Source organism: Adiantum capillus-veneris, chromosome 7 (genome assembly GCF_014529385.1).
Source record: "Adiantum capillus-veneris isolate H3 chromosome 7, ASM1452938v2, whole genome shotgun sequence".
Taxonomy (NCBI): Eukaryota; Viridiplantae; Streptophyta; class Polypodiopsida; order Polypodiales; family Pteridaceae; genus Adiantum; species Adiantum capillus-veneris.
In genome coordinates, this window is record NC_140937.1 from 148612063 (window position 1) to 148626595 (window position 14533).

The 14533-nt window shown below is 40.7% G+C and overlaps 1 pseudogene across 1 annotated transcript; it reads left to right on the forward strand.

The window, feature by feature from the left end:
* The first annotated feature begins 341 nt into the window (after positions 1-341).
* LOC147454788 (putative sugar phosphate/phosphate translocator At2g25520 pseudogene) lies at positions 342-2435 on the forward strand (annotated as a pseudogene). The gene is made up of 2 exons (XR_015188697.1): positions 342-549; positions 1100-2435. The product of XR_015188697.1 is annotated as a putative sugar phosphate/phosphate translocator At2g25520 pseudogene (transcript).
* The last annotated feature ends 12098 nt before the right edge of the window (positions 2436-14533 follow it).

Below are 14533 nucleotides of genomic sequence, written 5' to 3' on the forward strand. Positions count from 1 at the left end.
AAGATCGAACGACCAACCAAACAGCGATGTGACAGGCTCCCCCAAATTTGAACTCTTTATGGCCCGTGGGATTCCAATGCCTTAACCACGTGTGCACATTGCTTTTGGTGTCCACGAAGCATAAACATTAATATAAAAAGTGAACTTCGGTAGGCAAAAGTAAACTAGGACCCAAAAAAAAAAACGTTAACACGCTTGAAAAAAATCAGACGGCCAAATCTCTCGATCTCCCTTGTGCAAATGGTTGCCGTTGATATGATGCCATCATGCCATGCTTTTGTCCTGACTCATGGGGAAGAAAATATTCCCGCCTCAGCAAACGGCCTCATTTTCTTGTTTATTTTGGTCAGCCTTTCCTATACAGTGTACACACACATCCACACAGTGCTCAGTGCCACTGCTCACACAATCGCACACACAGAGGCTGGAGGGACCGAATCCAGAGGCAGCCAGAGTAGCTATTCAACGCTCTCTGGCAACGGCAGGGAGTCGCAACTCACCTACCCACCTTGGACGGCGAGCCAACCGCCACGCGATTGGTTGTAGCAGGTATACCCGTTGCGATCTTCCAGTTTCGCAGAATTAGGGTCAGATTTGAAGTCGCAGATCTAGCCTTGCGTCTTGCTTCCTCCAATGGAGTTATCGTTGTAGACATCTCCGTTTTAGCAGTTTAGGGTTTGCCCTGAGGGCCGGCAATACTTCAGAAAGCTCGTGTCGAGGATCCTGCAGAGAACCCTTGCATCTATCGTTTTGTTTGTCTACAACATGTGGACACTTGTAGCAGAGATTTCTGCTGGTTACTCGGCTCGGATCCATGACCATTGTGTTTGCTTTGAACGCAGGCTTTGTGCTTGGTGATCAAATATTTTTTTTGATTACCCAGCAACCTTGCAAGTCTTATAGCCATAGAAAACAGAGCAGTGGTGATGCAATTTTGACAATGAAGCTGGCTTTGTTTACAAGGCTTGCTTCTAGCCTTGTTGACATGAACAATAGAGTGCTTGTCGCTGTAGAATTGTTTGTCACGCATTTGGAGTTGTAGAGTTGGTCCGGAGTTTTTCTTGATATGATGTAATGGAAAGGTCTTTTTTTTGAACAGGCATCACAAACAAAATGGGAAGGGGCACCGGCAGTGCTTTGCCTGCTGTAAATTCTGGACTCATCAAGAAGATTCTGCTGAGCTATTTATATGTCGGGATATGGATCTTCTTGAGCTTTACTGTCATCATCTTCAACAAGTACATTCTGGACAAGAAGATGTACGATTGGCCTTATCCTATAAGCCTAACCATGATCCACATGGGTTTTTGCTCTACCATCGCTTTTTTCCTTGTGCGCGTATTCAAGCTTGTGGATACAATTTCCATGACAAGGGAGGTCTACATGTCATCAGTTGTACCCATTGGTGCACTTTATGCACTGAGTCTTTGGCTTTCCAACTCGGCGTACATTTATTTATCCGTGTCCTTCATTCAAATGCTCAAAGCTTTGATGCCTGTTGCAGTCTATTCGATTGGTGTCCTCATGAGCAAGGAGACTTTCAGATCAAATACTATGGTTAACATGATTGGAATATCTGTGGGTGTAGCCATTGCTGCATATGGAGAGGCAATGTTCAATGGGTGGGGTGTTATGTTGCAGCTTGGGGCTGTTGTATTTGAGGCGACGCGCCTGGTTTTGATTCAAATTCTTTTGACATCAAAAGGAATAACTCTCAACCCCATTACAACCCTCTACTATGTAGCTCCCTGTTGCTTTCTTTTTCTTTCAGTTCCATGGTGCGTGGTGGAGTACCCTGCTCTCTCAGGAACATCTTCTTTCAACCCTGATTTTATGGTGTTTGGGCTCAATTCAGCTTGTGCATTTGCTCTCAATTTGGCAGTGTTTCTACTTGTTGGGAAGACATCGGCTCTGACGATGAATGTGGCTGGTGTTGTCAAGGATTGGCTTCTCATTGCATTCTCTTGGTCCGTGATTAAGGACAGGGTGACACCCATTAACTTAGCAGGTTATGGATTGGCGTTTCTTGGGGTGTGTTATTATAATCACTGCAAGCTTCAGGCGATGCGAGCAAAAGAGTCGCAAAAGAAGGCGGTTGAAGCGGATGAGGAAGCTGGAAGATTGCTTGATCAAACAGGGGAGATGGACAAAGAAGCTAACGGACTTGAAAGAAAATAGGCTAGTTGGTGACGAGAATCATAGTGATATCTAACGACCTAGTTGTTGTGTGTGTGAGGAATTCTTCCATGCATTGAGCGCCGTGCTCATGCTGCATACAAGCAATTTTGTGCTGTTCATGGGAAGGCTATTCAAGTTTCTTGTTAAATTTTGAAGACACTTGTAAGGTTGCTTATTGACAAAGGAATTGTCTTGGCCATTTTTCCGCTGCTGAGAGATTTTTATGGCTTTTGGTATACATATCTTTATTTGGAGGATCTCTGTCTCCCAATTGAAGCGCCCGGTTGTCATTGTCGTGTGTAATATTAACCCGGGTTATGCTCTCGTTGTGGAGCTACCATGGCGTTACATGAGTTTCTATCTGATCACTTGAATGTGTTGTCCAGTATCTTTATGCCAGGTTTTCGATCGTATCAGTTTTTGTATTCTTTTATGAGCAAATCATATTTCTTGGAGTTTTAATGAGTTTCTCAAGGTATCTGGTATTATATATTTTAGGTATTTGTCGGTAGCTATTTTCATGTCTTTTTACAAGCGAAGCTTATTTCTTGGAGTTTCTGGCCGATTATATATATTTCGGACAAAATTCTGCTCTGCGCACAGGAAATCATCCGTAAATCCCTTTAGAACCAAGACCCATGTAGACAATTCTGTCATGTACTTCTATTCACCTTGCTCTCATGTCAAGTAGTGATGGACAATAAAAAGCTGCAATGGACAATGGTAGTTGTTTTTGTCAGATTTCATGTGGGAGTACCTGGGCTTAAGGGCTCCTCTGATGAACTTACATGTCTGTTTCAAGTATTCAATCTGAGTAAGAGGGCTCCCCCATAGGCCCTCTAAAGGTGCTTTTGAGGGGAGGGGCTCTTTAAATCCTGCTAGGTAGACCCATGCGCCCTTTCTTTTTTCCAAAAATGTAGGGCATTTTCAAAACGCCTTTAGGCTGGCTGGGGGTCTTTCAACCACCCCTTAGATACAAAAGGGCCCTTGTTTTTAAGAAATGACTTGCTATTGTAGGAGACTCTACCTTTTGACCTCCTACACTAGGTTTTCTCATTGTCCTTTTCCCAAATCGGACCCTTCAAAACGTGACTTGCTTCCTATGGGGATGTGTTATTCTGAAAATGCAACTATTAAAAGTTTTGAGGGCCCTCCAATATAGAGAGCCTATGGGGAGCCCTCTAATGAGGTGTTTCTTGCATTTCCATTGAAACTCAAGGCCTTATGAGTGTGAGATGGGGGAGAGTTTCCTTGGAGTCTTATTAAATCTCAAGTAGCTGAAGGTGAACATTTTCCCCTGTAGAAGGGTGATTGGCTTTGCTTAGGTGAAGGTTCCCATCCACTGCTTAGGCATAGTTTATCGTGTGCTTGTATATGGTATTTTGTGAAGACATTAGTCAATTGGTGCTTGTCAAAGGTTGACATGTGCAATACATCAAGAGGAAGCTTCAAACCCTTCACACGTAAAAGACACTTTCCCTTCTTGTGAAGGCATGCAACAAAGATCTTGCCTTCTATTCGAATTTAGGATACAAAATGTCTTCTTTTCCGCATGCATAGAAAACAGCCAAGAAGACTACATCTTGTCTTGGCCAAAATGCCTACTTCTTGCCCAATGGTGTTAGGTATGAGGTGCCAAGCATGCCTACTTGCCCAATGGTGCTAGGTATGAGGTGCCAAGCATGACAAACAACCACTTACAGACACTCGTGAAAAGTAGCCCATTCAAAATCCAAAAAAACCATGTTAATTAGGCGACAATGATCCTCCCATAATAAAAGAATCTTTGAATGCACCAAATATTACTCGAAAAACCGATTAATCTTCATTGCTTCTAATGCTTGGTGCTTATATGATGCATAAATCAAGTCATTTGTGAGGCTTCAAGCTTAAAAGGTCAAACTCTGTAATGGGTAGGTAGGCAAATGTGCTTTTAGAACTAGGATTGGGTGCAAATTCCAAGGTACATGAGGTATAGTGAAGATCACCATAGGTGCAACAACACTAGGATCAACACAACGTATCTTATGTGGTTGAGAAGAAGAAGCTTTACCATGTTTTGAAAGCATTTAAAAAAAACACTTCTTCTCTTGTGTTAAAAACTCTTCACAACCAACTTTTAGTTCTTTTAGAGATTCCATTGTGAATTTGTGTCTAGTTTTTTTCGGATCCTTGAGATTTGGCTGCAAAAAAGTTTATTCTAGCTTCTTCATGCAATTTGATGGTGAAGGTAAGGCTACCAATCTCACTTTCTTTACCACAATTTTGTACTTGTCTTTACCCACAGTTTTAATCCTTCGGTTGACATTGAAATCTTTTTGATCTTCAAAAGACTCAATCACTTCATACATTTCCACAACCTGGATTCCATGTTGCATGCTAGACATTAGGGCATAAATGACTCAAAAAGGATTGTGTTAGGAGTTGGTTAACTTGCTAATTAGCAGAGCCGTTGAGGATTAAAACGGCTCCAAATTTGGCTGTATTGGTTATCTAAAGCATATCTATGCTATTCAAAACGTATTTAGGTACATATCTCTAAATATTCAAAAAGATATCATTTTCACACTATTTCTTTGCGGCCCACCTCGAATTTTGTTCTCATTCAATTGACTTGGCGGCAAATAGCTATTTCCACTTTTGAATGATTCAATCCTTCTTTTTTTCTCTTTCTATCCTATGACCTTTTAGAGTGCTCTACTCACTTTCATGAGCTTTCTCTCTTCTCTTTTAATGCTAACAACTCTTCTATTATCATTATACCTTCTAGTGTGTGCTCTTCACTACTTGCAATGGGTGATAATTGCAAGTTCCATTTGAACATTAAACTCAACCAAGAATATGCAACTATGCGGAGTGTGTGTCAAAGACCAATTACAAATGCAAGTGAAGCACAAAAACTTGGCAACGAGGGGAAGAAGCACATTGACCTATGGACACATGGGAGCTTGTATCCATCAGATTCCAACACCGGAAGGTATCCATTTTTTCACACACCCCATGATTTGATGAAATTTGCTGGAGATAGGGTTGATGGCTTACTAGGATATAGCTCTAGGCTATCTCAGTTACACATTAATCATGCATATTACATTCAATATCTCCAAACTTTTTTGTCTTCGAATGCAACAAGAATTTAAGAACTTAAAAATCAAATAGTCTCTAAACAAGAAAATCATTAGTTGCAGACCTTCAAAGAAACTCCAATAGGATTAAGAGCACGAGTAAAACAAATGAGAGATGTGGTAAATTTGACAGAAGAATCTGGCCAAAGGAAAAAAAGGTTAAAAATTATTAGAGAACATGTGCTAACCTCTTAGGATTTGATATGTCCAATGCTTAGGAAAGGGTGAGATTCTTGAATGAAGTAATGAACAAAAACGACATTTTGAAACTTCTTGAAAATCAAACCCAAAAGAAATGGGTATTTCAAAATTAACTGAAAGATATGGATTTATTCGTCTAACCTTCCCAAATGCAAGAAGTTGACACAGTGGGAGTGAGTAGAAGGGGATATAGAGCCATCTCTAAAACATGGTTACGGTCCTTAAGTATTATAAGATTAGAGCTTTTGGGTTGCTTAGGCCTCATAATGTTGGGAAAACGAGGACTCTGTTAAATGAAGAGACACCTGAACATTTTGGAGAATACTATCATATAGAGGAAACGATGCCATACAGAAAATAGAAGAAGAAATCTTCCTTTGAGTGTTGTGTTTTTAATAACATTTGGATGAGTATAAAAAAAGTTCAATCTGCTATGGCGAGATATTATAAAATGCAAGAAGGAGATTGTGAATGAAAAGTTATATTTGTTATGAAATTGGATGAGGGTCAAATTCAGAAATGACAAAAAATGGAAAGAGTATATATATTCTTAATGAATAGAGCATTAGACAATAGCCATAGATTTCCCATACCACAAAACTCAACCAGAAATGGAGCTATGGTGGATTGGAGCAGCTCAAATACCAGTAGAGAACCATGATACATTAAAATGGCTCTTTTTGCAAACCGACATCCCTTCTGTTATACGAAACAAAAATGCAGGTGAACAACTCCATGTAGATGGCATACGTGACTTCATTGTATAATGGCACTTGAGTGCCGACCTTAAGGAACTGAAGTGTATCTTTGGTGTATGTGGAGGTGACAATACCAGTATCCATGTCTGTATTGCATGGCAAGCACTAGAAAGAGAGGATGGCTTATAGAACACGAGGTTGGAAAATCACCATCGAGGAATAATGTGAATGTCGTCGACTATCCATCGTCTTCTATGATTTGGGATCCAATTCTAGCAATAGATTAAAAAAATGTGCATATGTTCAATGCATGAAAATATTAGAATCTTGGATAAATTGCTTCGGATTCATCTTGATTATGCATATTCTATTAAGCCGAGTACACTTGCAGATGAATGCATAGAAAAATGCGAAGTTTTCCACATTCGAATGGATTTTCATGGTAGTCAAGTGTGTCTTAAAGAATATCCTACTCTTTCTAATGGGACGAGCGATGTTTTGCAAGATGTTTCACTGGGAGGAGAAATAAGATTTTTGAGCAACTATGACAGCAAAAGATTTTTAGATACCTCCATGGACCATATTTTGCAAAACAAGGACTCCTTGCAACATGGAATACTCAAGGAATGGAAAAATCTCACTATCAAGCAAGGACTTCATTTTTCAGGTGTACGAGAAAGGGAGGGGGGAAAAGAAGAAGCAATGCACTAAAAGAATTATTGGTTCTATAGGAGGCAATTAAAAGGATGAGATCAACAACCAACAACCATGTTGCTCAACCAAAGAAAGACCTTAAGATGGAGACTTATGATTCACTTTGAAACTTTGTACCTCTTCCTAAAAAGATCTAAATTCAAAAAATATATTTTTGCGTAAAATATTATCGGTGTTACATTTGTTTTTGATTCTTTTAGTATCACTTGGCATGTCACCCCTGTATCTCAAGAACTTTCTTCTTCTATAGCCCCCCAAGGAGGTTGACATATGTCTCCTCAGTTGCAACTGTATAGCTAGAGTAGCAAAGAAACTATCCCACTCAAATCATGAAAATACCTTCAGGGAAAATATTGCCAGCTCAAGATCTTTAGAATACTGCATGTGAAGAGCATAGAAAGTGGCATTGTCCAATGTAGGCAAGTAGTGCATGAGGGAGGAGGCATCACTTCTGGAATTTCCCTATGCTGCTTTCCCTTTGGAGCCTTTATCCCTCCCAAGAAAATTATCCTTGTCAAGGAGTTCAATCTACAAAAAAAGAAGTAATAAATGTTTATCAAAAACTTGAAGAAAAAAGAAGATTGTGGGAAGGGAGATCAGGGTGAATCTGAACCTACCTTCTGCAACTCATCCTTGGCAATAAATTTTTCTTGAAGGAGGTTGCATAATCCAACCATCTCTCTTTTGTCAAAATCCTTTTCTATCTCCTTCAACTTAAAATCTCTACCAAAAGGTTGGATACCAAGCTCAACAAGCTTCTTCTCAAAATCCTCGAGTAGGTTTCTCTTTCTCCACTCTTTTCATGCACATAGCAAGTGCATCAGGATTAGGAAGAAATAAGTTATAGGATGTTTGTAGATCAAGTGCCAAAAACTCCTTCTTTGACTCTTCTTTTGTGTCAATGAAGTCTTTGGCCACCTCAAAAGCTTAAGAAATGGTTGCAATACAGTAGTCCTCCTTGATATTAAGCAGACATTGAATATGGTGAAGAGGGATAGACTCTTTTCCATTGATATAAAATAAGGGAAGGCTTGAAACAATAAGAGAGGCCGTAGATAACTCTATTTCCTCTGTGGGATCATCAATGACAGTACTAGCTCTAAATTGAGCAACATCAAAATTTACACTCTCATGCTCCTCAACTACAACATCAATTTCTTCCTCCTCCAAAACTTCACTTTTATCAATCTGTAGGACTGTGGAAACATTTGAATTTGTTCCCTCTTTATCTGTATCTTTCCCTTCATCTTGATCTTTGCCTTGCATATCAACTCTAAGGAACAAGTAGAAAATAAAGGTAACTTCCTTTGGAACAAGGTTACAAGGCTTCAAAGAGACAGGACACAAAATGGACGTGGGCAAATAAAAGAAGACTTATTGGAAAGTATCCAAGTCTCCTAGTTACTTTGCTTTTCTCAGTGAGAATTTGTAGTAAATTCAGCTAGATGACAATAACTCTTGCCATCTAGTACAAAACACTACCCCCTCAACTGCCTCTTCAAATTCTTTGACCTCCTTTGAAAGAAAATTTTTCAATTTGTCCAACATGGTTGCAAGATCAAATTTAGGATTAAATATTTCATATGCCTTTGTGTACACTTTCATGTCACCAACATCCATGACATCAATCACCAACTTTTCACTTGGGTTCTCTTCCAAAATCTCCTCTTGACCTTCAAGAATCCGACTATTTTTTTGCTCTAGCTTTGGGGATGTTGAATTGATTGGAGGGAGATGGGGCAGTGATTAAGGGAAATAAAAGGGATGGGAGAACAAATGGAACAATGGATGGCCGGAAGGGAAAAGGGACATCGTACTCTGTTGAGGTAAAGGCGTTTGTGGCTTGCCCGGTCACCCAGGCGATGGGTGCCCGCCCACTGCTTACCTTACCCTTGTACATATACCAAGAGTAAGGAGCTCCTCACTTAGAGGTTGACTCCACCCACACAACAGTCTACTCTCTCTCTCTCTCTCTCTCTCTCTCTCTCTCTCTCTCTCTCTCTCTCTCTCTCTCTCCCCCTTCTTGTAGCCACACACCGCACCACATCTGCACCATGCATGCACGCATCCGTACACACGCACTCTTCAACTGGTACCAGAGCTAATGCATGTGACGGCTTCTCGACGATACATAGAAGCGATGGATAATGGAGCGGTATGGCGATAGATCCGACACGAAATTTCAGAGGTCATGGAGGCTTGCGAAGCTTGAGGGCTCATGGAACTTGCGTGGGAGGCGGATCGGAGCTGGATTGGAAAGATCAGAGCCGTGACGTGCGCATCTCACCTTGTACTCAAGAGGGAATCTTGATAGGCTTGGAGAATCGAGCAAGGATCTATAGAGCAAGTCAAATGTAGGGGAAGCATTGAAGCATAATCAAAGTTTGAAAGTCTGCACAAGAGTGAAACAGGGGAGCTTGGGAGAGTGCAAGAGGGCACCGAGTAACAAGGAGCACTAAAGAGGCATCTGTTGACTAGCTTGAGGGAACCATGCATTGAAAGGATTTGAAAGCATTGGCCAAATTAGCACGTTGGGCAACATGAGCAGAATTGGGGTGAGAAATTGGGCTCACAAAAGCAGTGTGGTTGTGTGATCACACACACACACACACACACACACACACACACACACACACACACACACACATGTATGGGAAATGTTGGTAAGGCTCGGGAGTCCAAGGGAAATTGCATAGCCACCACGACAACAACTTGCAATTTGACAACAAAGTAAAGCAAGCAAGTGAGTGTTGGAAATTGCTCATAAGCAAGTCAATCACAACCTTGTAGCGTTGACACAGAGGAGAAGAGTAAGGGAGTGATTGTGTGTGTTGCACGCACACGAGCACGCGCGCGCGCGCACACACACACACACACACACACACACACACACACACACACACACACACACACACACACACACACATTTAAACATGACAGTTTGTTTTAACCTTAGTAGGTGAGAGATTTCTATCTCATTCCAAATTTTGGTTTGGATTTCCCTATCACACCCTTGAGCCTCTTTTGATGAGACCCTCACATGTATATGGTATATGTATCTTCCTCGGCACATATTCTCTAATGATACTTGCATACGCTTTGATGTCTATCTCAAGCCTGTATCGGTTAAATTGGATATTGGATCTTGATGCATCAAGGACTTTGACATATACATAAATTTTATATAAGTTTATTACTCTGCAAAAAATGTTGGAACTCTCTACGAAGTGATTTCCATGTAACTACCCCACCCACCTTCCCTTTGGTCCTAGTTGTTTAAGGCCTTGTTTGGCATTTGGCATATAAAATTCTCATGTGCATGAATCTACACACGCACACACATCCTTCACAAGACTCGCAAGGAGGATTTAAAAATGGGAACTTAGTGTCTCTCCCTATCTTCTTTTTGTGAAACTTATCAAGAGTGGTTTTTATCCCTGGCTACACATGCTCATCTTTTAATAGCACCGCGTTCTCTGTGATAGCCTTGTACACACTGTGCTCTGCAAAGCTGCGGATGCACTTCGCTCGCCTCTTGCTTACCCGGCCTCAGGGTTTTCAGAGATCGCCATCTCCACTCGCCCTAACTGGCTCAACTGATGCGTGAGGATTATTCAACACACACACACACACACACACACACACACACACACACACACACACACACACACACACACACACACACACACACACACACTCTAGCTCAAAGAGGACCTTTTGCCAGGGCTTGGCAGCACTATACAAGCGCTATGCACACAAACGGACACACATGATCAACATAGACATTATTTCCTTCAACAGGCGAATGAAGGAATACATCACCCAATGCTCGAGCTCTAGCATCCTCACAACCTCATACCAATTTCTCTCTCAAACCTCAGGCTTTGTAATCATCGTCCAATTTCTAGGTTGCCCCCTTGGACACAGTTGGTCGACATTCAGGTAGGTGCTTATGCACCTACTCAGTACATAGGTTTTGTAAAAATGCCGATTTTAAATGATACTGTGGTATTGAAGAGCTGAACTTAAGTGTATCTCTATGTGTTGCTCATACTGGTTCTAAATCTTTTGAGGTTCCATTTGTGTGAATACATCTTACCCGATCTCTTGCTTTGTAGGTGCTTATGCACCTTCTCAGTACATTTGGCTTTTGTGTATTCATAAATAGATGTAAGTAATCTTGAGCATAATGCTTGGTTACTGTAATTCTTAGGATTTGGCCTTTTGTATACATAAGAACTGGTAAATTCATCATGTACACATACACCTAGGCTAATCAACACTCACTTGGAGATTGTCTTCTCAAGCCATGCCCTAGGGTTGTCTAAAAGATCCTTACACAGTCCTTGATGGACAACTCACAAATTCTTTTCTTAAACTAGCTGGCTGTCATGCTATGCTATCACAATTTTTTTGGATTGATTGTGGACTGAGTTTTAAGGGTTATCTTTGATGTAAATAGTAACCCTGTCTGACTGGCAGATTTTTCATGTGATGTTACCATTATCGACATCTGACTTGGAGGCTTATACTCAATGGATATACGATGTTGAGCATCAAATTGTGCGGTGGTTTGGATCCTAAAACATGTCTTTGTATAGCCACATGTGGTACTATCCTTTGGTATCTCATTTATAGGTATATATAAATATAAATGACATTATATATAGTATATCTTCTGGAAAGGTTTTGGATGGGATATTGTACTATGAGGTGGGAAGGCATTGAATCATTTCAAGGCTACCTTACCCAACTTTATTAGCTTGGAACTAATTTATCTTGTGTTCAAGGCTAGCAAGAATGTATGCATAGCTGTAACATTGTAGAAGAAGGATACAATACAACTTACTGCCGATACTAGTAAAAACCAACTCTCTTAAATTGTACTTCTATGCAGGAACTCACTTTTGTTGAAGGTAAGTATATAGTGGTGAATTCACAATTGTAAAGAGATTTTTGATGCTATCCTTTCTTGATGGATAAATGCATAGTTTTTGAAACAATGGTTTGCAATTTGCTTTGAAATTAATCCAATGATTGTTAAAAGAGCCTTAATCCTCAAGTGGGGGTCTCGGATGAGATGGCATTAGACTGGACTTTTGAGAATTGATCAAATTTACAAAGGAGATGTTGTCCGATTTTTTTGAGAACTAAATGATGTAAACAATATCGAAAATAAATGGCTCATTCTTTTAACTTCATATTTGATCTATGTTATGTTGTTAGTTTTTGACACCAATAACAAGGGGAGGGAGTCATTGACACATGTTTCCCAAGTAATGCTAGTTCTGACGGGCTTGTGTTTCTTGGATGCTGACATGTAAGAGATTCTTTCCTTGGGATTACAACAACAAATGTGACAATAATTGAAGGTCATCCACTGTTCGGTTATTTTGATTAGTGATAGATGACCCTTGTATATGAATCTTTGATAAAAACATGTAATAGACTAGATGTCTGTATTTGGTTTAAATATCAATTGTAGTATTAACTTTATCTACTTCACTTTATCTACTTGTTATCTAATGCATACATAAGATTTGATTATTTACATGTTGACTAGTCTCTAGTCCCATTGTATGGTTCAATAGTTTGTGAAATCAAACTGTTGTTGTTAGATAATATTTCTTAAACACACACACACACACACACACACACTCTCTCTCTCTCTCTCTCTCTCTTCTCTCTCTCTCTCTCTCTCTCTCTCTCTCTCTCTCTCTCTCTCTCTCTCTCTCTCAAATCAAGTGCAGTAGAGAACACTCACCAGAATAAAATTAACATTGAGTTAATTTTGTTAATTTTCTAAGCTTGTATTCACACACTCTCGGTCGACAACCAAAAAATGTAGAGAGAGAGAGAGAGAGAGAGAGAGAGAGAGAGAGAGAGAGAGAGAGAGAGAGAGAGAGAGAGAGAGAGAGAGAGAGAGAGAGAGAGAGAGAGAGAGAGAGAGAACGCTCCTCGGTACATAGCTAAGCCTTGACGTTCGACCATCGACAGCTACAACATTGGCACTTCCGTCCACCGACAATGAAAGGCGGCATCGAGCCCGAAGTGGTAGAGAGCGAGAGAGAGAGATTCAACATCTCTTCGGTTCACGATGATCATTGACATCGGTGTTAGGCTCCCCGCTTTGGTGAGCCTGGCATCGACAACTCGGCATCAATTTTGGGCATCCACTTTTGGTGTTCTTCTCTATGGCTTTGCATTGACGGCTTGGCATCATTTTTGACACCAATTTTGGTGGCTACGATTTTGGTCATCACTTCCATCCGGCGGCAGAAGATGGAATCAACCAGGTTTTTCTCGGCTTCAACATAGTGAGAGCGAGAGAGAGCAACTGGGATCTCCTCTGGCATACCCTCATCGGTGGCTTTCTTCCCTCGACCATTTCAGAGTGGATTTGCTTTGACGGCCATCCCCTAACACCCTCAGCTTTTTGACCTCAACATAGCAAGAGACAGACAAGCAAGAGCGGCATCCGCTCTCCTCTAGCCCCCATCCGGAGCGGCACAGCCCCGACATAGTCTCCACAACGTTTTGACTTTGATTGGTACTCCCATTTTCCAGCTTCGACGGCACACACTGATGCATAACGGCTTCGAAGCACCATTTCTGAGTAGTTTTCCCCTGAGCGCGGCTCTCGAAGGACGATTTTGACCACAAGAAATTGATTGATTGTGCTTTGCACTTGGTTTTTGGTCGACGTGTTTTTTTGATCGATGACATAGTGCTCTAGATTCTAGATGTTTGGCTTACAATTCTCGCGCTTTCTTGCAGTGCAGACTATGTATGATTTTGTGGGGCATGCCATAGAGCAATTTTTAGCATGATTTTGTGCAGTTCATGCTATGTATGTAGTTTACGAATAGAACTTGAGCTAGGTATAGCTTGCAGGTACCAGGTTCATAGGTTTATACCATCTTTGGACTAGTACATGTCCATAGAGCCGCTCAGGATTGAGCTTGTTTGTCATGGTTTTGGCATTTTATGTATACCATTTGTGGATATGTTTATTGAGACACTGAGTGTCTGTATGATTTATGTGGTATTGGTGATATTTTTTTTGAGTTTTCACTCAGTTTTCAAGGGAAACTCTGTCGGATTTTTCCCAAATTCTCACCATGTTCCATGGTATTTGTGATTATTCTCTCTGATGGTTTAATGGTCAAGTTTGACTGCCACTTTGACAGGTTTTGTCACCTTGGACACAATTTAGTGTTGTTGTATCCACTCTCGCAGGAGTGAGGATTGCATATACTCGTGTGGCTATAGACTTTGCCTCAGAGGTTTCATAGGTTTTTTAGGCAGTTTCTCTTGTGGGATGCATTTTGAGCTTGTTTGCTCACTACTTGCGTATATGGTTATGCGCTTTACGCTCAGTTGAGCATTTTGTCCCAAATTGTATGCTTGCAGATATAGCACATTGTGGAGCTGATTTTATGTATATGTGAGCATCAATTTTGATGCATTTGATCATGGTTTCCATGATTGTGTAGTGGTTGAGTTATCTCCCACTTTGTTGCCAGTTTGGCATGGTTTATGGTAGAGATTGTGTACTTGAGTTTTTGCTCAATTCACGGGGGAGACTCTGCCAAATTTCTCCCACATTTTCTCGCC